At 28.8% G+C, this 27,810-nt stretch overlaps 1 long non-coding RNA gene across 1 annotated transcript; it reads left to right on the forward strand.

Annotated features, from left to right (window-relative positions):
- The first annotated feature begins 17,767 nt into the window (after positions 1–17,767).
- LOC114177519 lies at positions 17,768–18,528 on the forward strand. The gene is made up of 2 exons (XR_003603141.1): positions 17,768–18,079; positions 18,275–18,528. It is a non-coding gene; the product is annotated as an uncharacterized LOC114177519 (long non-coding RNA).
- Positions 18,529–27,810: the final 9,282 nt, after the last annotated feature.

Consider the following 27,810-nt stretch of genomic DNA (forward strand, 5'->3'; position numbering starts at 1 on the left):
ATATTTCTTAATTATACATTTGTTTTTTTTTTTTGTGATTTCATTTAATAATCTCTGAAATTATTATAAGACACACATTTGATAAATTTTTAATATTTTTATTTGTTGTTTATTTTGATCATGTAGAATACTATTTTGATTTATTTTATATAATTATTTTTTATTTTCTAACTCATGATTATCAATCATAATGTAATTGTATCACTATACTATATAAATAAATTTTATTTACTATAATAAAAATTTAATGTAATTGCTATGATCTTTTTTATCACCATCAAACATATATTGAACTTCAAAAGATACAAAATTTATGTTAAAAATTTATTATTGTTACTTTAATATTTGTTCTTTGCGGAATTTTGATCATGTATTATCTCTTATTAATGTATAAAAAAGATATTCATTAGAATTTAAAACATTGAACTTTTAAAATATATTTTAATTTGAATATTTGTTTTCTTTTTATATTATTTTATAAAAAATATTAATTAATATTAAAATAATAAAAAAATGGGTACGTATGCGTACAAAAATATACTCGTTGTCTGATGAAAATGTGGATAAAATAAAAATTTAATATCCTTTGAGTTTCACCGTAAAAATAAATATGATTTTTTTTATAAAAGTAAACATGAAATAGCGAAACATGTTATCATCCTATATATGTTTCTTTGTGATGTCCCATGATTATTGTTAATTAAATAATAATCACTACATTCCTACCACGTCTCTTCAGAACATGAATGAATATCTTCTGACCCTTTCAACATTAACGTCTTGTACCATAACTTTTGTGGTCTTTTTTTCATCTCACGATATTCGATTTCAAACTGTTTTACGGAACACGACACCATCAATGAAACCTCTCTGATGTAGTATGCTGTAAGTTTCCGCGTTTTCTCCTTTGTTTATACAGAAGTGGGGTACGCGGCTAGCTGCTAGAATCATCTTTGTACTCAAAGTCTTTAATTCTCAGAACTTTTCTGGTTAAAAAACAAGAACCCTAAAAATGCCAAGGCTAGGTGCAAACAAAGTCTGCTACAAACCAATGGATTGACCAAAAACCAGTTCACACAATCTATTAATCAACTGTTACTATTTATATACTTTTATTTTGTTGGAAATTCCCCATATACAAGTCAATGTAAGGTGTAAATTTTATTTTACAAGTTGTTTTTTTAAGATTGAGTTAGACTCAAAGTCCACTTATTAACATGGTATCATATCTAAAAATGGATCTTTGTAGCTATGACCCTCCAAAAATTTAATTTTTTAAAAAATATATTTCTAAAGTTTTTAAATTTAAAAAGAATTTTTTTTAAAGTTTTTATTTTTTAAATATATTATATTGATGGAAATTAAATTAGATAATTTCTTTTATAAAGTATAATATTTAATGTTAATAAATAATAAAATATAAATAAAATATAATAAAGAATAAAATCAATTATTGAGATATTTTTTATGTTCTCTCTCCTTCTAAGTTTCTCACATTTTTTCATTTATTTTTCACACTTACATATTTTCTTTTGTTTTTGTTAAAGAAAAAAAGTTAAACACAAATTCTTTCTTTTTGTTCTCTTCCTTTTCTAAAGATAAAAAAGGTCACTTTCTTTTATCTCTTGATAGTGAAATATTAGTTTAATAGTTAATATTTTTTTCATCTTATAAGTCTTTTGTATATTTATTATTTATGAATATAGAAAAAAATTATGTATTATATGTTTTTTCATAACTTTTTTTAATTATGATTCGATTATAATGTATTTTTTCTTATAGTAATTATGTCTTTCAATTCCGGATTAAAATTTTATAAATTATTTTTAATCTTAAACTTTTATTTTTTAAATAGGTATATTGATGAGAAATAAAATAATAAATTAATTTTTGTTAAGTGATAGAAGGAAAGATATTAGTGAAGATGAAAACAAGACAAATTTACTTTTTAACTTATTCAAGCATGATACTAATTAAGAATACTTCTTTATCCATTTCTTAATATTCAAAGAATTATAGGTGGGAGACTCATATTAATTCTTTGGAACTTATATCTGAAAAACGTTTTCAAATGTAAGAGTATCCAATGACCGAAAGGGATGAAATTATAAAAGTTTATTTAAATGAATTTTATATCAAATACAACGTCAAAACTATCAGTTTTATAAAGAGAAACATACAAAAGATTCAATACTAAATTATATATAATTTTGTTATATTAGTGACAATGATTAAATATATAAATTTTAAATATAATATTTTGGTCATTTCAAATTTTTTGGTCAAGATCCGCTCTGATCAAGCCATTATTTAAAAAACCTATCCTAGTGAAATTATTGGACATCCTATTTCACCCGCTATCGGGCCACTAACAGACCACCCGTTTTTATACCTATGCACGATATGTATATACCTCATTGTGAGAAAGTGTGTTAGAAGTCCCACAACGATTAGAGATGAGACAATATGGAAGTACAAATCTCACCTTATAAATCAATTTTTGAGATTGAATTAGACTTAAAATTCATTTCTAACATATTTTATTAATATCACTCATATGTTGACCGTAAATGTACTACAATAAATTCTTCTTTTGACTCTTCTACAATCTTGAGCACGTAGTTTTTTTTTAATATTATTTAATTTAACTTTCAGTTTTTTAAGCAACTTAAGAAAATCGTTTCACGTATGTTTAAAAGATTGGTCTGACGGTAAACATGAGAAAAATCTATCACTATAATAAATACAGTAGTAATCTAATTATTTATTACTTTTAACTTTTAATGTACTTGTTTTCTATAAACTAGAAAAATTATATTTTAATTTTTATTCTTTATTTTCTGATGTGATTTAATATGGGTCATTAATTATTTTAATGATTTAATACGGATCATTGATTCTTTCAAAGAAAAAAATAAAAGTACATTAATCATTGGTCCACATTAAATTATATCAAAGAATAAATTATGAGAGTCAAAAAATAAATTCATAGAATCATTGTTTCAAACTAAAATACTTTTCATGATTTCTTTTTATGTTTCTTTTCTGTTTCCATTTCAACCTAATTAAAATTATATATATTTCTGTTTCCATTTCAACCCAATTCAAATTATATATATATATATATATATATATATATATATATATATATATATATATATATTAAGAAAAAAACAACATAACTTATAAAAAAAATTTATCATATAGAATATCAATTTCAAATGCAATAATCATTTATTAGTAAGTTGTACCGTGAAGGGCAAAGACGAGTTGATCTTGGTGTTCTACATAATCTATGACATTAAAAGAAGATTAAGATAATTAATTGTTGTTTAGAAAATCTATATCAGGTCACACTTATGACACCTAGATCCATGCAAGAAAAAAATTCATACATGTATTATAAACATTCATGAGATACAATATCTGATCCACTCATTATAAAGTGACCTTATAAACTCATCGGTTGAGGAATAACGAGACTGAACGAAGAAGACATATTCGCACAAACTCATCTAAAAAGTATCAGCTACGAAGAATAAAGACATAGTAGAAGCTAAGTTAACGTGTGTTCGGTGAGAACATCTAGACCTTGTAAGAAGAGTAGTGGAATTGTACCAAGTTTTAAACGATATAAAATATAACAATCAATATAATATAATATATATAATTGATGAAATAGACATTAATAATAAAAAATTTAAAGTAAATTATGAAAATACTTGATAAAGAGAATTTACAAAATACATAAATCAAATAAGTAAGATGAACTAAATAATTCTATAAAAAATAATTTAAAAAATATAATTAATAATAATAATAATAATAATAAATATATTAAAAGTATATTACAGTTCCATTTGATTTGATTTGAGTTTATTCTAAAAATTCAAATGAAAACTAGACCTAAAAAAGTTGAAGTTACTTTTATTTTTTGAATTATTATTTATTGGGATGGGTTCTCATGGTTCCCTTTTGAACCGCTCTAATTTTGATAGAATGTTAGACATGCGACCCGTGTCTGGCTTGGTTAAAAGGGAAGCTACTATTTGTAGCGTGAATTAAACGTACGTTTAAAGGTTTCAACGGATCCTTGATTTTGTGAGAATATTAAATTTTTGTAGGTTATTTTAGTATGAGTGTTTCATGGATCCTTGATTAATTAAAATATGTAAAAAAGAAAAATGACTTACGTAATGAAAACGACGTTGTTGGTTGCTGAATTCACGATGCGATAGAGATTGAAATTGAGAAGATATGAAAGTTTGAAATAAGGTGAAGAAGCCTGAAACTTTGATAGTATAGTAGCTTGACCGTTATGTTGGATGAGCAAAAGACGTGGCCATGGTAGTGTGTGATCTTTGAGTCCAAATATGCATGCATGAAGACACATGCACAATGCTGCAAACCCAGAACACGATAATATTTGTGCGATGGGATATCAATTTATTGGATTTATACTGATTTATTTGAAAAAAATAAAAATAAGTTTTTTATGGACTCTCAATTTTTTCTGCAATTTAAATATACAACCCTTGCATCAGATTTGTTTAGAGAGAAAGAAAAAATAGAATGAGATAGAAAGAAATTGTGAGTATATCTGGTGAGAAGCCACCAGAGATATTGAAGAAGAAACAAGAAAAAAATTACTTTGAAGAAAATGTTTTATTTCTCATCTCATATATATTGAGGTTTTCTCTATTGTTTATTTAGAGTAACCATTGAGTTTGTTATCTACCTTGTTAGTGACAAAAATAATGCTCTGTTAATACTTGAAATTTTCAAGAAAACTTATGGTGTATCCATTAATTTTTATTAGTGGAAGTTTGTATTGGACGACAAGGTCCCGTAGATTTTTCCTCCATATTAAGATTTGTCTACGTTAAAAGTTTTGGTGTGTCTTGGTTTCTCCTTTATCTGTTTTATGCATTTTATTATTTACATATTATTTATTTAGGGAAAATTTAATCTGAGTTTTGCTTCCGTACTTGGTTATTTGTTATTTTTGAGATCTTTCCAACAATATTAATATATTTAACCTGCTAAAGAATTATTATTTTATTCTAAATTTTATACTGCATAATATTTTACTACAAATTCCACCAATAAAAAATTATCATCATTGACCTCTAATTAAAAATAAAAGATAAAGAGAAAAAGTTTGGCAATAGTATGTGAAAATGAGAATTGAGAACAACCAACTTATTGGCCCAGCGTGAAGATAACATATATATGGATTACACATCGAAGAAAACGACTGATGAAAATAATTTCATTGCATCTGGTCCAGGTTTTGTTCATCCTTTTGTAATACAAGCCTCATAAATTAAATTAGGAAAATGTTCCTCCAACTTCAATCATATTGGATCCAATGTCAAGGACAAAACCTGATAAAGTAAGAAAATCATGTTCTAATAAAGTTATTTTCACTATTCACTAAGCATATAAAAACATAAAATTAATTGAAAAAATATATTTTACCGGATGAAATGCAGGGATTAGAGTGTCCCATCCTCTCTTTCTTCGTCAACACCCTCACGCGCTCTCTTCGCTTTTGTAATATCGAGGATAAAATCTTGTTATTATAAGCAATTTTCCTGTGATGTTCTTACTCGAAAGATGTGTGCTATTGAACAAGTTGTGAAACTAGAAAGTCTCTTCAGTAATTTACACCGAAAGCACTTTCCATTTGTGTTGTATTTTTTAATTTTAACTAATTTCCTTTTAGTGGTAATAAATTAGATTTAATATGTATATTTGTTTTAATTTTGTATTTGTTCTTTGTTTTAGTTATAATTTTTTTTGTGTGTAAATATTATTTTTTATTGACTTAAGTTACATTGATTCTTCATTTTCAAGATTTTAAAATTGTGAACACTCAATTTCGTTTATATGAATAAATTTATTTTTGAATAAAATAAAGAAAAAATAAAAAATATTTTTTCGTTAATGATAAATAAAAAAAGATGAAATAATTTTTTTTTAACGATTTTTCAAACTTTAATTTTAGAAAAAAAACATGAGAGATAAATAAAAGATAAAAAGGAATAAAAAGAAGAAGGAAAAACTCATTTGTTTTTAACTATCACATCCCTTCTTATTAATCCAACAGTCCAACATATTTTTGTTCTCACTTTTTACTTTTATACCCTTTGTTCATAATAAAATAGTGATATGATTTTAATTATTAGAAGCAATGTCTCTTCTAATGTAGAATCAATATTATTGATGATGATTGATATTATACTCTGATTGGCTGTGATTCGGTTCCCGTAATGTGCTACTATTAGTGGCGGATCTTGATCAAAAAGTTTGAAGGGGCCAAAATAATATACTTAAATTTTATATATTTAATTATTATTACTAATATAACAAAAGCATATATAATTTAGTATTGAAATCCTTATATGTTTTTCCTTAAAAAAAATATAGTTTTCAAATTGTATTTGATATAAAACTCATTTTAAATAAGTTTTTTCAATTTCATCTCTTTCCCCGGATATTCCCATATTATAATAAGTTCCAGAGAATTAATATGAAACATTCCGTCTATAATTCAAAAAAATTAATATGAAACTTTTCACTTATAATTCTTTGAATCTTAAGAAATGGTTCTCTAATTAAACAATTGAATTCCTAGTGTCATGCTTGAAAATAGGTGAAGAAGTAAATTTGTAATGTTTTCATCTTCAAGGGTATCTTCCCTTTTATCACTTTTAAAAAATGAATTTATTATTTTATTTTTCATCAATGTACCTATTTAAAAAAAATTAAGACTAATAATTTATCAAAATCTAATTAAAAATTAAGAGACGTAATTACTAAAAAAATGATAATCAAGTCACATTTAAGAAATGGTTATGAAAAAACATATAGTACATAATTTTTTTTTATATATTCATAAAAAAATAAATATAAAAAAAACTCATAATTAGTGAAAGGCAATAGTGAGATTGGGAGAGGGGGAAACGTGAAATTTATTGCAAATCTTAACCTAATTTTTGTTAATTAAGTGAAGTATGCATGGGCCATCCGGTGCTACCAATTGAGGCATTATGAGTCATCCATTCGACGCCACCTTTTGATTCATCACGTTGACCTATCTTTCTATTATAATTAATATTCGTAAAGTGGGTTGTATGTTGGTTTAATCGACGCCCTTTGCATTCTCACAACGGCTAACACCATTTTCATTTTTGAAAGTTATACAGTAACATTCTTATAGTGAAGTTTGAGATTAAAGATTGAACTTGCCAATTTGGCATGACTAACATTGAAGATTATAAATGGAGTTTTAAGAAGGTGATGTGTCAAGCTACTTGTATTTCTACAACTTTGATTTTTGAGTTGTAATAAAATTTATAAACAATTGCTTTCTCATAGAATTAAATATTTTTTCTCCAAGCTTTTATAAACAATTGCTTTTTATCTCTAACTTAAATTGTAAAGAATTTAGTTCATAGAAAATCATGTAAAATATTTTCTTCAACAAACAATATATGAAGTGTTTTTCTATGAGACAAAAAAAGTTTCATAATAAACTATAATGTAATTTTTACATGTCGTTTGTTAAAAAAAGATGTTTTACATCAATTTTGTAAGTGTTTGAACGAAATACTTTATATTTTAATTCAAGGATGAAACATAATTTTTTATGTCAATTTTAAGACGAAAAAAATGTTTAAATTTAATTTAAATATATAAAAAATTTAACATACATATAGAGGTGTCAATTTGGCCTAGCCCACAGGACTTGGCCCTGGCCCATGTGGATTAGGGCCAAAAAAGCCCACATTGAAAAAAAACCCTCAACAAAGAAGCCCACAGGGTCAAAAATCCTACAAAAGCCCTATGGGCCAAGGCCAACCCATGGACTTTCATCTTCCACATGAAAAATATATTATTTTTTAAAATATATTACTATTTGTGAGACAGGCCCAATGAACCGAACAAGCACAACAACCTGAATAGGTCGAATGACCCGGACCTGCTCGACGACCTCGACAAAAACGATGACTTGAACAGGCTCGATGATCCAAACAGGCCCAACTACCCGATGACCCGGAAGGGATCGACGACCCAGACGACCCGGAAGGGACCGACGACCCAAACGACCCGGACAGGCCTGACAACCAGAACAACCCGACAACACAGACGGGCTCGACGACATGGACGGGCCCTACGACCCAAACAGGCCCGACCACCAGGACGAGCCCTACGCACCAAAAAAGCCTGACGACCCAGACAAGCCCGACGACTCGGACGGACCCGACGACCCGTATGGACTCGATGACCCGGACTGGCCCCACTACCTAGACCGGACCAATAACCCCCGGACGGGCCCGACGACCCGGATAGGCCGGATGATCCAGACACGCCCAACCACCCGAACAACACCTACGACCCGTATGGACTTGACGACCCTGACAGGCCCTACGACCCAGAAGGGCTCGATGACCCATACGGACCCGACGACACGGACATGCCCAAAAACCTGGGCGGGCTCGATAACCCAGATTGGCCCTACGATGCAAACGGCTCCGATGACCCAGACGGGCCCAACGACCAGGACGAACCTGATGATCCAGGCAGGCTTAATGACCCGAACGGGACCGACGACCCGGACGGGCACGATGATCCATACATGCCCAACGACCGAAACAAAATCATCCGTGTCGTCGAGGCTGTCCGGGTTACCGAGCCCATCCGGGTCGTTGGGCCCGTTTGGGTCATCGGGCCCGTCCGGGTCGTAAGGCCTATCCTAGTCGTCATGCCCGTTCTGGTCATTGAGCATGTCCGCATCGTCGGGTCCGTTTGGGTCGTAGGGACCGTCCGGTTCGTAGGGACCATTCGGGTCGTCGTGCCCTTCCGGGTCGTCGGGCCCGTTTGAGTCGTTGGGTCTGTCTAGGTCGTCGGGCTCATCCTAGTCGTTGGGCTCGTCTGGATTGTCGAATTTTGTTCAGGTCGTTGGGCCCATCTTGTTGGGCCCGTTAGGCTCGTCGGGCCTGTCCTTGTCATCGGGCTCGTCCTGGTCATCGCACCCGTCCAGGTCATTAGGCCCATCCGGGTCATCGGGCTCGTTCGGGTCATTAGGCCTTTCTGGATCATCCAGCCCATCCGGGTTGTTGGGCCCATCCGAGTCATCTGCGTCATAAGGCTCGTCTAGGTCGTCGGGCCCATTTCGGTTGTCGGGTTTGTCCGGATTGTTGGGCCCGTCCGGGTTGTCAGGCTCGTCCTGGTCGTTGGGCCCGTCCTTGTCATCGGGTCCGTCCTGGTCATTGGGCCCATCCGGGTCATCGAACCCGTCTGGGTCATCAGACCCGTTCAGGTTGCTCGACTTGATCTTTCACTCTGACATAATGTAGTATTATTTGGGGGGCTAACCCTCCTTAGCCCTAGTCCTAACCCACTAGAAAGGGGGCTTTGGGGGTTGGGGCTTTTTTTTGGCCCCCTCATTTTAGGGTCCCCCAAAAAGAGACTTTATGAAGAGTGGGTCAGGGCTGCCCATGAGCTAGGGACCAAATTGACACCTCTACATACATATATGAATGTCAATATTGCGAAGTTTTCCTTAGCCGAAAATATTTATCCCACTTGATAAAATTTAACTCAATATCCTTTTGTAGATTAACGGATGACAGTATTAATAAATTAGTTTTAATGTCCACTTTGTCGTGAGATTTGTAGGTAAAGCGGCAAAGTTTCATTTAATGGATTAAATATGATTTTTTTTTCCTTTAACTTCTATAACTTATATTAAATTTAGTTCTTTTAAATCAAATTTAATAAATAAAAATTTAAAATGTTAAATAAATTTAATAAAATTTAATTAAAATAATTAAATTTACGTATATTTTAAAGATATGAAATTAAATTTGTTTAAAATTTTAAAGAGTGACTAATTCTAATTTTATGTAAAATTTTAATTTTTACATAAAATTAAGAATAAAAACATATTTAATATTAAAGTCATCACATTCAAGATTTTGTTCTTTTCTAATTTAATGGTTATTGAGAAAGAGTTTTCATGACTTAAAAAAAGAGGATATTTATAAATTTCAACTCCCAACCAACATCAAACTTTTGAAAATACTTAAGTGAATTTCGTAGTCGAGACTAAAGAATAAAAACGACTTAAAAGAGTGAATGGAAAGAAGAAGAAATATATTTATAAATTATTTTGGATTAATTGTTAGGAGAGTGACTATTGCGCTTAGTTGAAGAAGCAAATATGCAGAGCGGAATATTTAGTTGTGTTGTGTAGAAAGATTGATCCCAATGATGTTATGAGAGGAACCGTGTGTGGACCAAGCAGAGAGCACCTTATGAAGAAGTGTCTGGGTTTTGGGTCCAACACAAAGATTTATATATATTTATATTCTGTGCGTTTAGTGGTAAGAAGAGGAATAAGGAGGCAAGAACGACGTAGAAGATAAAGTTTTATAATGTTTCACAGGAGTCAACGTCCATGTCCTTTCCTTCCTACGGAATACGTGGAATATCTGTCACTACATAAAATATGCAAACACAGAACAAAGCGTGGACATTGTTTTATTGGCTCTCTAAATCAAAACCAAAATATTAAAACATTAAGCATTAAAATGGTTCATATGCTGCAAATTTTCCAAAACATTTTCCCACCCTCTTGTCTAATCACCTTTCTTTCTGCCGGCTTCTCCTACCCCACTCTGCAAAATAACAACAATTAACAATCTCTGTCAAATAAAAGAAATTTGACGGGATCAGCTTCATTTTCTTTTTAATCTTTTCTTCTTTCATTTAACTTTGAACAAAGTACCAGAGTGGAATCCAATTTTTGCCGTCCTTCTAGTGCTGGAGAGGTCAATATTAAAAAATTTGTCTATTCATAGCAATAATTATAAGTTGGTGTTTTTAACTTGTTTTTATTCTGTCTAACTTAGAAAATTTCACGAGTTATAAATGGAGTAGGACGGACTCACAAACCAACTTGTGTTTTTCTTTTTTAAATGAATAATAATAATTTTTTTATATAATATTATTTAAATAATATAAATCTGTGATAATATTTTAATTCAAAATCATTAATATTTATCAATTATTTTTCAATTATTAACTATAACTAAATAATTTAATATGTAAAGATAATAATTATTTTCAATTAAATATATATTTCAAAAATCACTTTGGATTGGGAAAATCTAGGTATTTCTTTAACAAAAAAACTAAACACTAATTACGTAAAATATAAATATTTGAAGATTCATCTCTCTTAACCTATTTTAATTACACATGTCTAGTATAAACTTCTAATTATGTTTTTAACCACAAAATAAATACTCTAGATTAATTTTGGCTCAAAATATCAATGGACAAATCTTATGATAATTGACTAGAAATTACAACACACAGCAATGATATAAAAGAGGGTTAAATATGTATTTGATCCCTCAAGTTTTAGTTAAATTTGGAATTAATTTCTTTTTAAAACTTTTGACCAATTTAGTCCTTCATTCTTTAAAATGCGTAAATTTAGTTATTTTAATCAAATTTTGTTAAGTTTATATGACATTTCAAACTTATTTCATGATAATATTTGAATTGTTTATACCGTTTGACACATTTTTGTTTCAATGTTAACTCAAATATTATCATAAAATGTGTTTAAAATGTTAAATAAACTTAACAAAATTTGGTAAGAAGGACTAAATTCACGCATTTTTAAATATGAAGAACCAAATTGGTATAAAATTTTAAGAAGAGACTAATTCCAAAATTCATTAAAATTTGAGAGATAAAAAAACATATTTAACCCTATACAAAATAATACTTGTTTTTAGGAAAGTATAAAAAAAGGTCGTTCCTGTTAAAATTATTGATATCATACACGACCTGCTCATTAAAGGAGGTTGGTCAAGATATAATTAATGGGTGAGTTTTTTTTTTTTTCCTTTAAATCTTTTCATCGAATATTTTTTAGATGCTTGTTAAATCTTTTCCTAAAAAATAGTAAAAATAGAAGTTACAAACATTTTTTTATTTTTTTATAAATGTAGCTTATTATCATTTAATATAAATGTGCGCGAAATATGTTTTAAAATACCCGAAATATATATAGTTTCTGTTTTTTGAAAGGATCACTTATTTTTTAATCAATACTTTTAAAAATATTTTATTTTTAAACTTAAATCGACTGGTCCAATATTTTTAGGGTAAATCGTATAAAATATTAAATACGTGTTTTCTTATTTCTTTAAAATTAAATATTTCTTTTGAATCTGCTCTTAATAACGGGGTAGAGTGCGAATCGCGATTTTAATAAGTGAATTTTGTAATTAAAAATAATTTGGTTATATATTTAAGGTATAATTATTAATTTGGTCTCCCAATATTTTGAGTAAGTTTAATTTGGTCTCTAAATTTTTGGAAGGTTCAATTTGGTCACTAGATTGTTGGAAGGTTCAATTTGGTATTTTATTTTTTTAAAGTGGTTCAATTTAATACCTCTCGTTATATTACGCATAACATCGTTTCTACCATGGTGAGTTGTCATGTCACTATGGTGGGTGAAGTTGTTAATTGGGTTGGTTTGTTTGTTGGGTATAGTTAGTGATGTCAAAAATATTCGTACCCGTGGGTATCCGCGGATAAAACCCACAATGGGTAGGAAATGGATATTAAAAATGGATACCCGCTACCCGTGGGTACGAGTATTTTTGATACCCGCATGTTAACGGGGGCAAGTACGAGTATCATAGTATCTGTACCCGTGGATACCTGTACCCACTAAACTTTAATTCACAAAAATACCCTTATATATAAGCTGCACAGTCTTCATTCTTCCAACTTCAAGTATTGGTACGTTGTCTTCTTCCAAGTACATCCCTTGACATTTTTCCTTTTTCCTTCTTTGAAATTGGGCATATACATCAAACCATATATAGATAGTGACGTTTATGGTATGCTTCTTGTCTAATGATGGAATCAAAATAAGAATAATTGGCATGTGACAGTTGAGGCTTATTATTTGATTATTTTTCAGGAATCAATCGGAAAAAGTGGACTTATTGATCAAAACACTAATTAAAGAATTTTCATTCTGTTGAACGTTATTTTATATTTATTTTTATAATTATTTGGACTTGTATGAACTTGAGTTAGTTTGAAATTTATTTAAAATTTATGACAATGATGTATTTTATTTTATTTTATTTGAATTTATGATTAAATATTTATTTTTTAAATAATTTTGTAAATACCTGCGGGTACTCGTGGATATCCGCGGGTATGAAAAAAATAGACGGATACCCGACGGATATGGATAAGGGTATGGGACGGATATTTATCTAGCAGGTAGGGTATGAGGGAGCTACTACCCGTACCCTACCCACCCCGTTGACATCCCTAGTGTAGTTTTAGTTAACATCATTTTAATCTCTCTATTGATGTTTTCTTAATAAGTGTAGTCAGTATAGTACTTAGATTAATTTGTTGGACCGTAACAATTCATGATCGTACAAACGACATTAATTGAAACATAACGAAAAGTACTCAACTGATCCACTCTACAGCATAAAGATACCAAATAAAACTTTCAAAAAATTCAGAGCCCAAATTGAATCAACTAAAAAATTGAAAGAACAAATCAATAATTATACATATATCTAACTACCGTTATGTTCAGATCATCTCGGGTAAGTTTTTCATGTATTGCTAGTGTTAACGACTAAAATATATGTTTAACTTTTTTAAAAATAAGTCGAATTTTTAGAATGACGAAAATAATATAAATTCTTTTAATATATATAACATTTTAGGAATTTTAGTGGCACCCATAACATATTTCTCTCTGAGAAAGGCCAAAATAAAATAATCAAATTACATTTCTCAACAAAGCAATTATAGCACCAAATTGAATTCGGGTCTCTATTGAGATTTCACAAATTTATATATCATATAGCACACTAAAGTGAGACCAAACACTGAGTCTTCAAATGTCATAAGATCATAAATACACATAATAATATATGACAACAAAATATCCATGTCCCGTGACACACCAGTAATTCGCACTCTACCGCTGATCAAATGTATTGATTTCAACATTAAGATTTTTATTAAAAATATCTCAATCAAAATACTACAATTTTTTTTTATAATTAATGACTTACAATAAATACTTGATAACTAAAAAAATATAATCACTTTGACTATTTTTACTAATTAAGTATTGGTTCCCGTAAATAATTATATTCATTTACTATTTATTTATCAGAGTTGATTAAATGTTTGTGAATTATTCAGATATAAATAGGTTAAAATACCTTTTTTGTCCCAATTTTTGTCAAATTTTTTCAAATAAGTCTTAATTTTGGTTTTGTATTCAAATAGGTCCCAATTTTCGTCAATTTTGTTCAATTGGGTCTTTTTTTGCTAACACTGTTTAAATAATTAATGGCCATGAACAGTGACGGCCACGTGTCACTTCGTGGTTTTTTTGAATTTTTTTGAATTTTTTTTAAATTTTTTTGAAATTTTTTTGAATTTTTTTAAAAATTTTTAAATTTTTTTTAAATTTTTTTTAAATATACACGTGTCAACCTAGGAGCGTGCCACGTGTCACTTCGTGGTTTTTTTGAATTTTTTATTTTATTTTATTTTAATTTCTTTTGAATTTTTTTGAATTTTTTTTAAATGTCCACGTGTCAACCCAGTAGTGTGCCACATGTCAAAGTCAATATTCTATATTCAATTTGGTCCCTATATTTGTTATTTTTGTTCAATTAGGTCCCAATTTTTATTAACATTAACCAATTTGGTCCCTATTGAAGATGTGAACAAATTTAATTTTTATATCAAAGTTATAATGATGTGAATTTTAATATATTATATAAAAATATTTAATAAAAAATGTGAATTTTAATTTAAAAATTAAATTTGGTTTTAATTTGGAGAGGGACCAAATTGGTTAATGTTAACAAAAATTAGGACCTAATTGAACAAAAATAACAAATATAGGGACCAAATTGAATTTAGAACATTGACTTTAACACGTGACATGCTATTGGGTTGACACGTGAACATTTAAAAAAAATTTAAAAAGAATTTAAAAAAAATTCAAAAAAAATTCAAAAAAATCACGAAGTGACACGTGGCACGCTCCTGGGTTGACACGTGTACATTTAAAAAAAAATTTTAAAAAATTTAAAAAAATTCAAAAAAATTCAAAAAAAATTCAAAAAAATTCAAAAAAACCACGAAATGACACGTGACCATCACTGTTCATGGTCGTTAATGATTTAAACGGTGTTAGCAAAAAAGGACCCAATTGAACAAAATTGACAAAAATTGGGACCTATTTGAATACAAAACCAAAATTAGGACTTATTTGAAAAAACTTAACGAAAATTGGGACAAAAAGGTATTTTAACCATATAAATAAGTGAATTGGCAACTGTATTTTAAAATTATAATTTAAAAAGAAAAATTAATAATTAGTCCATGGAAGCAAGTGTGTTTGTTTATCGCCAATAAATTCCTATTGACAGAACATAAATATTCGTTATGCAAAATAACGCAACCAAGTTGCATGAGCCCAACTGCGTGTGGTATTTATCATCATAATATCACCGACATGAACTTTGTCGTCCAATAATAAGTACTTTTTGAAGAAAAGTGAGTATATTTTTACGTTGAAGAAGTATCATATAGTAGTGGAGGAATCAAACCCAAATTATAATCATATATATATTCCTGTATCATCAAATCCAAGGGAATATCCCACACATATATGCCGCAATACCACAAATTTATTAATGCCAAGATCCTGCAATTTTAAGGGGTGGCTTAGTGATCATCATAATCTCCAAAAATAGTACACAGATACCCTTAAATATGTTCATAATAAATTCCCAAACTAATGCCTGATTTACATTATAAAATTTATATTGGCAATGTTGCTACGTTTGGAGGTTGAAATTGGATTTACCATAATAGATGCATGTCACACAAATAGTTTAGAACTTCAGTTCAGATTAAAATTATACACAGCTCTGCTGATCTTGTTTTCAGATGCTATCGAAGACTTTATAGTAGTTGTTTTCATTCTTTTGGTTATTGTTGGAGTCCTTATTTGATCTTTCCGATTAACTATAAAACGGCATAAACAACATAAATGACAACTCGTTTTTCACTACAATTGTACTCATATACTCTGTTTACTCTTAACTAAATATTCCTTTGACTCCAAAGCATAAGTCGTTCGCAACGCAACAACCATGCATCAAGGTGTCTACTTAATCTTGGATGTACTGAATAAGTGTGTTCAACACTAAGAGTATGGAGTCAAAGTTACTTTGATGCAAAACCGTTTTGCATTTATTTAGTTACGAAGCTTGTTATGTTGTTTGTTATGAAGCTATTTGTCAAAGTGACTTAAAAACTTGATTACTTGATTTTTTGGCTTTCAAATTGTTGAAAATATTTTTTTATATAGTGTGACAATAGTGTTGCGGTAATGTCTCAGTAATGTCTCAAAATAACAGAAGTTCTACATGCTTATAGCATTTTCATATAAAATTTTTGTTTTTTGGAGATAAAGTTTTGGATTTTCAAATTTGGATTGAGCATACTGCGATAGAAAATATGTTAACAGATACATTGACTAAAAGCTTAGTTATTTGAGTTTTTCAGAATCACGTAATTCATATGAATGTGGTTAAGTCTTTTGATTACGAGTTTAGTGAAAGTATGAGATTTACAATTTATATTATTATGATTTTCATGATATTTAAATTTATCAATGACATCATTTTCATTACATCTCTTTTAGCATATAAAGATGTATGAACTATTTTGAGATCACATATTTATTATGTTTTGTTTTTATTTTATATTTTATTATTATATTGTTATTAGTATGGATTAATATTAATCAATAAATTATATTATTTGTTAGTATCGATTATATTGCAAATGGTTACTAATTTGATGAATAATACATAATTTTGAGTTTCTAATGAAATGTCTGTGATGTGTTAAATTGTTTAGTGAACTGTCTCTAGTGGACTTGAATATTTAGTAACTTATTACGACATTCCTAATCTCTGGTGGTAAGATATAAAACTAATATCATATTAGTAACCGGTTAGTAACGTAAAATCATATTTGTTAGTTAGGTTCTAGAATAATGAAAGAGAATGATATCCTGAAATGCACTTTCATCATACAGTTGGATCTTTTATTTGAGTCGGGACACACAATCATTTTAAACACATACTTTTAAATATACTGTAATCTGTATCGAAGTTTTTTTCAACTTGATTTGTGAAATTCTTTTGAAAGATGAACTATCTTCATTTACGCAAAAGAACCAGCCATAGTGCTGCAAAGCTATAAACGTGAAATAAGCAGTAGTATACATATTTCCACTCTTTGAACATAAAAGATAACCAAAAATTATGAGCATGTCCATGGTGAATTTTGACACTGAAAGGCACTGACTGGAATCTATAAAGAGAGGTCCAACTTGCGAATGACAAAACAAAAGAGTATCTATGGTTGAAAGAATAAAAGAGTAAACGAATGTCCTTTGATCTTGATTCTTCTCTTCCACTTGTTCTCCACCATCGCGATTCACAAAGTGGTTTCAAGGGAACGAAGAACAAGTCTCTTTATCTTCTGTCATTTTACAAAATATACTCATCCAACATGCCTAACCAGTAACCCTTCCCTCCAACTTATAAAGGGGCCAGCTTGGTTGTTGTTTTCCCATACCATTACTCGCCTCAAGCAATAGTTTCCTTTTCTTTCTTCCATTGCCTTAAAGTTAAAAACTTCATTCCATACATATTGAGATGGAATCATCTTGGACCCAAAGGCAAAACAAAGAATTTGAAAAAGCCCTGGCTAAGTATGATATAGAAACCCCAGATAGGTGGCAGAATATTGCCAACGAGGTGGGAAAATCAGTGGAGGAGGTTAAAAGGCAATTTGAGATCCTCAAAGAAGATGTCAGACGCATTGAGCGTGGTCAAGTGCCATTCCCCTACAGAACAAACAATTCTAACACTAATTAAGCCATTGCTGTCAAAAAACACAGGTACTGCACCACCTTTTTCTTCATTTTGCTTTCAACACTTCTTTCTTTTATGCTACTATCTTCTATCCTCATTAACCTACTTCTTCATTTCCTTACATTTTGCTCCAACTGAAGCTGTTTTCAGCCCTTAGTCTAATCAAATTCTTAACATTGAAACATTTTTGTGTATAATATCCCTTCCTCTACTATTGGCAGATCATGATCCAGGGTCCAACAAAATTGAAGACCGGCGACGATTATAATCGTATCTAAATAAATGAAAGTATTATCAGCAGTGAACTGTAGAAATCTAACTGTAAGCAACCGTGTGTGATTGCTATAGTTTTTTAGCACTAGTGTCGAACGTAAAAGAAAAAAAAAAGTATGGAGTAGATGCATTTACGAATTAATCACGTTTGTAAACCGGTACTACTGATTATTAATAAGTATATAATTTGTCTACCTACTCCTATGCACGTGTGGTTACAAAAGCTAAAGAAAGCAAGTTTCAAGAACAGCAGAATGCTCTGAATAATAAAGCTAATGGATAAGCATGCTTATCGTACGATTTAATTTTTTTCTCTAAAAGAATTGTACACGATAAACAATCCCGTACCTGCTAGAAGTTTGGCCTGGACTTAGGGTTCTTGTGACTCTGTCCATGCAAGGTGTAAAACAAAACAAGAATAGATGTGAACGAGAACTGAAGCTTATGTAGAATGGTATTCCTGGACTATCATGCTTACTTTTCGTTAAAATAAGAAGGAAATAAAGAAAGAGAGAAAGAAAAAACAATGGAGAGTAGGATTGATGGGACAATGAGAGAGGTAGTGCATGTTTGGTTCAGATTCGGTGCAAGTTTGAGTCTAAGTCTCACATTAACTAGAAATGAAAAAGTAGAGTATTATATAAGAATAAAGACCCATCAACTCATTGTCTTAAGATTTTAGATTGAGAGTAGTGTCAATGTCTTATATGATTGAGTTCAGGTTTCATTGGGGTTCTATCTTCCCGGTGATACCTTCTCCTTAAAATCCTAACAGGTATATGTTTTATTTTCAAAATCAATTAAAAGATAAAAAATTTGTTGAATTAATTAAGTTAAAATCAATTTTTCAACACAACCAAATAAACTCGTAGTGTAGAAGAAAAGAATATGGTGATTCGGTAACTGAGATGGGAATTTGGAAGCGATGGGGTGGTACTGTGGTGGGAAAAAGTGGAGCACAGTATCAGAAGAAAGGAATGTAGGTCAATGGTCTCAGAAGGGAACAAACAAAGCAAAGAGTTGAAAATTGAAGTGATAGGGTAGGGATAGATTAGATTGAGGTTGCGATTTCCTACTTCATACACCTTGTATTAAGCATCTCTTCTTCAATTTTGCAAACTTTTTTTGAAATACGGTGGCTAGTTTAGTTTTGCTAGTATCATACAAACTTACGTTCAACAAATTTCTTTACGAAAAAGGCAGAGAAGTTAACATACTTAACGAGACTTCACATTATTTTACGGTATAAATAAGTTTATAAGGCAGTAATACAGTAATACAGACTTAAATGAAGGATGACACTAATTGAAATAGTGCCTCCAACTTCGTGTGTTATTATTATTATTTTTTTGTTAATACTAAAAACCTTGTATAAAACTTAAGTTTGGTATTCATCGTACCACATTAGTGTATTCTAATAAAATTGACGACAATATCTATTTTATGTAATTTCTAAATCACTTGTTTTGGACATAGATATATTTCTACTTATCTAATTTAAGACACTTGTTTTGGACATAGATATATTTCCTTTACAAAGAGTTGCAATATATGAAATTGTTGAAAATTTTTGTAAGATTGATTATGATGTGTACATTTAAAACTCCTATCCATTTATCGTACATGTTCCACACTTTGGTGACGACTTTACATTAAAAAAAAAAAGAGATGACTTGTACTTTCGTCTTACTCTCCACTCATAGTACATACATACATGACTATTCAATAGAACTCTTCTTCACCTAAAATTGATCTTGGTAGATACATCATTTATCATAATAACCATGCTAAATATATAAAACGTTGATGGAATAGTTTTAACCCTTCATTGACTATCAAAGAATACCAATTATTCTCTAATTAAAGAAGAATTATCTTAAAGCATTTATAAATAAGACAAATTTTCTTTCACAATTAAATAATTGATTATTTATATTATTAGGTCATAATACAACAAGTAATTTAATAAGCCAAATAACAACATGTAAAGTTTGGTAAGAAGTACTAATTACACAAACCTAAAAAACAATCACAAAAGTCCTACAAGGACAAAATAAAATATTACACAATATTCATAGTGTGTGAGAATTAGCTCAAATTAAATTAACTTGAAGCATATTTTTCTTACTTTATAGCTTCCTAGTCGTCAACAAGTGTTGCACCACTCTTCATTTTGTATTTAATAAGTTTATTGAACAATAAAGAATATGAAAAACAGTGTACTAAAAAAATAATTTCTAACTTTCATTCCTCTCTTACAACGCACTTCCTGTATCTGGTGTTGTTGAGAACAATATTTGGATTGTAATTAATTTGGCAAGTAGTAACAATGGAGAGTACAACTTGTTGTAATGAAGGAGTATCTTTGGTTAAAAACAATTAAAGGGAAGTCCACTGTTTTTATTCTCATCTTCCACTTGCTTATGTTGTCTCACAAGATCTTCTGCCCATTTGGAAGATATATTCTGCCAAAAGATTCAATCTAACCAGCAACACATCTCTTTAAAGAGAAACCTTGGCTATCTCTTTCCCACATACCAACCATTATATCACTCTTCTTTCTCTAGGGTCAAGCCCCAACTGTTTTTGTTTTTTCTGTTTACACTTTACATTTATTGAAAATAGTTCAAGTGTGAATCAAAGCCTCATATTGGATATAATAGACAAAGTTAAACATTATATAAAATGTAAGACTCATGAACTCATTACTTTAAAAGTTCAGGATAATAGTGGTATCAAATATCTTATATGTGTAAAACAAATGTCATATATATAGAATTATAATTTCTCAATAACTATAACCCTATAACCCATCCCAAACCATATGAAACATAACGCAACAATGATATCAGAGCACTATAAACCGTATAACCCATACCAAACCATATAAAACATTACCCAACAACAATCACCTAGAGAAATCAAATAACTATTAAAAAATTGTTGAACATGTGCTATTAAATAACTATTTTGTTTTTTGAATTTTTCCTTTTAAACCTAAAACAATTAGTACTTAAAAAAATTTGAGAAATTTTCTTTTGAAAACTAAAGCAATTAATGCTAGAAAAAAAATAAGACTTTATTCTTTTGTAAACATAAAACAAACCTTGAGTTTTGAGTTGGTCGGGACAATACGACAACAAGGAAACACCATGTAGATGGCAGAATATTTATTTGATTTTCTGTTTCCAAACAATTTGACCGTTTACTGATATAATATATATGTTTTAAAAAGCATATGCAATTCAAGCTTTTGGTGAACTAAGTTAATATAATAATATGTTTCGGTATATTACATTGCCAATTTTTTTGTTATGTAAGTTAAAGGACTAAACTAAATTGTTCCGATCGCTATATATATGATTTTTTATTTCGGTTTTGTTTATTATTTTGAAGATTTGATGGAATATTTTTAAAATAAATTAATTCAGTATTTTTTTTTATAGTACAAAGAGTATTTTATTCACTCAATCTCTTAAAATTAATTCATAAAAACAACCCTTAATGTTGCAAACAATAAAAGCTTATTTATGTTTTGAGATTCTAATATAATTCAGTTTCTATTAAATTTTGGTCGTGGTCTTTAAGATTTTAAAACTTCTCAAGTGTGTTCCTATAATTAGATATAATTAGATGTGACGGTCAGATAACAGTTATTGTGCGTTGTCAATTTCTATAAATAACGAGTTATTTTTTAAATATTTATTGTATTTAATAAAAATTATATTTAAATTTAATTAAAATTATAAAAGTAAAAAAATATTAAAAAAATATAAAATATATAACTACACACTTAGAAAATAAAATTATAGATTAACAAACTACAAATTATAAAATAATATAATTTCATAGTTACAGAATTATAAATTATAAGTTATAAGTTTGCGATATTTATAAAAATATTAATTCATTTTTATATTTTTCGATTCTTACAGAAATCGAAATATATAAATCGATTTAAAATGTCAAAAATACATTAATAAAAACTACATTTGCTCCCGTGACACTCGATCCAGAAGCAAACTAAACCCAAACTAAACAACATTTTAACATAAAATATAATATAAGTATCATTATCACCATACCACAAGGTTTACTCATTTCATGCATTCTCAAATTCATACAATAAACAATATAGAGGAAGAATGAAGAAAATATCAAGATAACATATTTGCTTTGGAAGATATGTTTTCAGTTGACCCAACTTGGATAACATTAAGACAAATAAAAGCGAGACAATCGATAAATGTTTGCCGAGGTGGACAAATCACGTATGGATTCAGGAAAAATATTTCTTAAATATTGGGTTTTTTTTTATATATTTTGCTAATAAAAAAATTTAATCTATAAACGTCAGACCTCAATCAAATAGATATATTAAAGAAAAAGATATATGTTCAATTAAAGAAATGTAAAGAGAAGAAAATTTTGTTAAATTAAAATTTTTAAAATAAACGAAAGAAATGACATGTAACTTATTTACAAATATCATATCTAAATTATTTTAATATTTAATATTAAAATATTATTAGATGCTGCCATAATCTTCTCTTCAACCCTAAAAAATGAAAAATAAAACGGAAAATCAAGATGTGACGTTCTCCAATATTATTCAAAATCCCATATTCCCTTGGACGGTGCTAATTGCTAATCCGAATATAATTGCTAATCCGAATATATTTGTCTAACAATATGAGTATTTCTTCGTAAATTAGAAATATTTATATTTAATTGGTTTATTGTTTATCCTACCCTTTAGCATGTCTAGATCTTCTGAACCATGCCAGCCACTCACAATTGCTTTTTCTCTAAAAGGTTTCAACTTTTTCAAATAAATAAATAAATATATATATATATATATATATATATATATATAAGATAGGTTATTAGTAATACACGTGTGACACATTCTCCTGTATCTTGAATTTCTCCGGGTTTGATAGATTTGGAATATATTTGAGATTTGTTTCTATTTATATTATATACGAAACTTTTAACATTTTTTTTATGTTTAAACATATAAAATTAGATATTAATCTGTGATTATTATGAAATGTATAGATGTCCATTGAGTTGCTAGTAGTTACCTATGATTGATTGCTATTGATATTAGCATTAGTGTTGTAACCATTGAGTTGTATCTCTTGGGTTGCCTTTTGTATCATTAAAAGGGACTTCTCCTGTTGATAATGACACACAAAAAATCAATTCCTACTCTCTATTCTCTTCTCTCCTTTATTTTATAACACGTTATCAACACGAAGACTATCCAACTAAGTTAGTGGAGATGTTTTCTCTTTAAGGATAATGTTCTGCATACCCAAATCCAGGTTCTTTCTAACTCTTTCCTTATTGACAATTTTGTCTTATATTCTTATTTTTTTGTGATAAAAAATTATTTGACTTTATCAAGTTTCATCTGTCTTATTATTATCATTATTATTATTATTTTATTGTGATGTTGATTATTTTAATTATTGTCTATATTAATTTTATAGTTTCATAAATAAAATTTGATTATTATCAATATTTTATGAGCTAGTTTAAAAAAAAGTCAAACCTTACAAAATTTGAATTTATGACTTTTGATATTATAAGAAAAAATTATTCATATTCTTGAGTATTAGAAACTGAAATACATCTAGATGCGATGAGTCTTGATGATGCTCTAAAAAAAGGAAGAAAGATCTTATAACAGCAATATCGTGAAAACATTATTTCACAAATATTCTCAAATTATGTATACCTTCTTATGACTAAACAAAACAATGAGTTTTTGATGAAAAATCATGAGATCAAATTGGTTATGCTTCATTCCCAGAAGTGAATAGAACAACATCCATGAGACTAAATTGGTTATGCTTCATTCTCAAAAGTGAATGCAGCAACATCTGATCCATATTTTTGTGATCATAAAAGAAATTTCAAAGAGAAATTTTGTCATCAGAAGTGGAACAATGGTATAAAAATGAGAAAAGAAGAAGATGAAAACAATGATAGATAATATGAAAATATAATTTATTACTACGGTGGTAAAGACTATTTGGGTCATACTTGTCTTACATAAAAACATCCTAATAAAAACAGGGATAAGAACATAGAAACACACTTTGTGTTTATAAAAATATGGATGTCGCTCATCTTGATGTTGTTTTTCTTAGCTAAACTAAATGGAAGTATTAAGAACTTTATTTTATAAAATTGTAGAAGAAGTTTTTATGTGACAGTACAAAATATAGTTTTATATATTAAATTATTTTTATTATAATTTAATTGAAGGTGAATTCTCTATGGCATTATTACTATATGTTTGGTGTTGGTTATCTATAAGTAAGAATCAATATTTTCTTTTATATTACGAAATGTATATGTGAAATGAGTGTATAATGAACATTTCTTATTATATACAGTAATTGTTATAAAAGTGTGAATGTATAATATAGATACTTTTTAATATTGGATGACAGATGAATAACATTATTAAACTTGAATTGGTATTATGTAGGGAATATGCATGATAATTAAAATATCTTTCCTAGAAACAATATATATATATATATATATATATATATATATATATATATATATATATATATATATATATATATATATATATATATATATAATGTCCCATGATAGAAATAGAAATGTTGAATTTTATTAATTGCATATTTTTAAATGTTGAATACAAAAAGTCATCATTTGTGCCTTTACATGCACAAGTTAAATGAAAAAAATATATTTATGGTACATTAATTGATTGAAATTGAATTAGTGGATGTAACTGAATTTGTACAGTAAATTGACGTAACAAGGGACAATGAAGTAACTTTTAAATAAAAGTAAATAAAAAGGACCATGCATTTTTGGCTGTAGAAAATTTAGGTTTTGGAAGGTAATAAATTTGAACTTGAGTAGTATTAAAATATAATGGGTAAATTAAGATTGCATTAAATGATATATTAAAATAAAATACATTTTTTTGTAAGAATGTGAAGAGTTTTGATATGGATTTGTGGTTCTAATTTTATTATACTATACATATATAAAGGTTCAAAGATTTTGGATATGATATTTTATACTTTTAGTTTTATTTGATATTATTTGATAATATATGACTTGCGAAGTTGATTAATTTTGGATGATACCTGCAACAAATTGAGGTTATTAAGTTCATTAAAATTTAAAATTTAAAATTTAATTTATATATATATATATATATATATATATATATATGACCATTTTAATATGCAGTAATATTGGATAGACTAAATATATTGTATTTGCTGATAGTGCAAGAATTAAACTCTCAAGATTATTAATTTATTTTTCTCATGTTTGGTTATTTGAGAAGTCAATATTAGCATTATTTTTATATCACAAATAATATTTTAAAGGCTCCAGAAGAGCTACTACACTTCTACAAAGAAGTCTAATAGAAACTTATTAAGTTCTAAAGATATTTGTCTAAATAGATATCATATTGAGACAAACAATGAAGAAGATATGAAATATCTTTATATCAATGGACTTGGGTTGAATAAAAAAAATGTGTATTGAAGAAATTATCAATCTTCTCTTATGGCTTGCACTACACATGTATCAGTACAATTGAAATGCATATCATTGTAAACCAGAAGTTTACTAATCAAAAAGGAATTCCTTGTTTGGCATGATCAATTGGGTCATCCTAGATTTATCATGATACGAAAAAATAGTTGAAAACTCTTGTGGACACCCACTTAAGAGTCAAAAAATTTCTTCAATCCAATGATTTCTCATGTAATACATGTTTACAAGGAAAGTTGATAATAAGACCATCACCAGAAAACTTTAGAAATGAGTCAATATCATCTTTTGGAATGAATACATGGTGATTTTGTGGTCCAATGCGCCCATCATGTGGATCATTTAGATATTTCATGGTTTAATTGATGCATCAACTAAATGGTCACATGTTTGTTTATTATCAACTTGCAATCAAGCATTTGCAAAGTATTAGCACAATTAGTTAAGTTAAGAGATCACTTCCCAGATTATTCGTTTAAGAAAATTTGTCTTGATAATGCTGGTGAATTTACATCTTATGTTTTTCATGAGTATTGTATGTCAATGGGAATTGTTGTTGAACATCCAGTAGAACATATGTTCATGCTCAAAATGGACTTGTAGAATTATGAATAAAACGTCTAAAGTTGGTTGCAAGACCATTACTTATGAGAGCTAATCTTCCAATCACTACTTGGAGATATGTAATTTTACATGCTACAGGATTGATTCGCATCAAGCCAACAAGTTATCATAATTATTCTATTATGCAGTTGGTTTTTGGTCAGTAACATAATTGTCTCATTTAAAATTTTTTGTATATGATCGAATTTCCCCAAAAGGGACTATGATGAGTCTTTAGAAACGATTGGGAATATATGTTGGATAGGAGACATATTTACAGTTTGATTTATCAACTGTTATTTTTGATGAATAAGTTTTTCCAACATTAGGGGGAGAAAGAAAACATTTGGATAAGGATATTGGTTGGAATGAATTATCATTATCTCTCTTGATCCTCATACAAAAGAATGTGAACTTGAAATTCAAATGATAATTCATTCACAAATTAGTCAATCAATTATCATATGTTTTTTACTGACATAAATAGGGTAATTAAATCTCATATACCAACTGCTAAATGCTCCAAATATAATTGATATTTATTCATAACACGATTGAAGCGTGGTAAGCCTATTGGTTCCAAAGATAAACATTCTTGAATGAGAAAAGGAGCTAAAAAGACAAGATGACCTAATCGAGGAGGTGTAAATCACAAAAGATTCATTTGACATAATTAATAATTTGGTTCCAGAAGAACCTTGGTTCCAGAAGAACCACATGTACACGAAATTGTTGAAAATGATGAGATCTCAATAAATTATGTCATGAATAAGATAATATGGAACCAAAGTCAATGTTGACGATGTTTTAGCATATAATATAACGATGAATGTTATGAGTAAAAATGAGGATCAAGATTGTCGACAAATAAATGATTGGCCAAATGGAAAGATGAAATAGAAGCAAAATTAGATTTGCTTGTTAAATAAAAGGTTTTTGGACCTATAGTCCGCACACTTGAAGGTGTAGAACTCATTGAGTACAAATGGATTTTTGTGCAAAACAATATTATAAAGAATGATAATTATAAGAAAATCCCTGCAGGATTTAATTTACCCAACAATGCAAATTCTAAAATGGATTATTCAATAAAATTGAACAAGTCCCTTTTATGGATTAAAGCAATCAAGATGTATATTTGTCCTTGTAAGTACTTGTTAAAAGAAAGGTATTTATCATTGTATTTATGTGAAAATATCGAAAAATGAATTTGTCATAATTGTTGTTTATGCATATAACATAAACATCGTTGGAACTCCTAATGAGTTCACAAAGGCAATTGAGATGAAAGATTTTGGAAGTACAAAGTTTT

The sequence above is a fragment of the Vigna unguiculata genome, chromosome 3 (assembly GCF_004118075.2).
Source record: "Vigna unguiculata cultivar IT97K-499-35 chromosome 3, ASM411807v1, whole genome shotgun sequence".
Taxonomy (NCBI): Eukaryota; Viridiplantae; Streptophyta; class Magnoliopsida; order Fabales; family Fabaceae; genus Vigna; species Vigna unguiculata.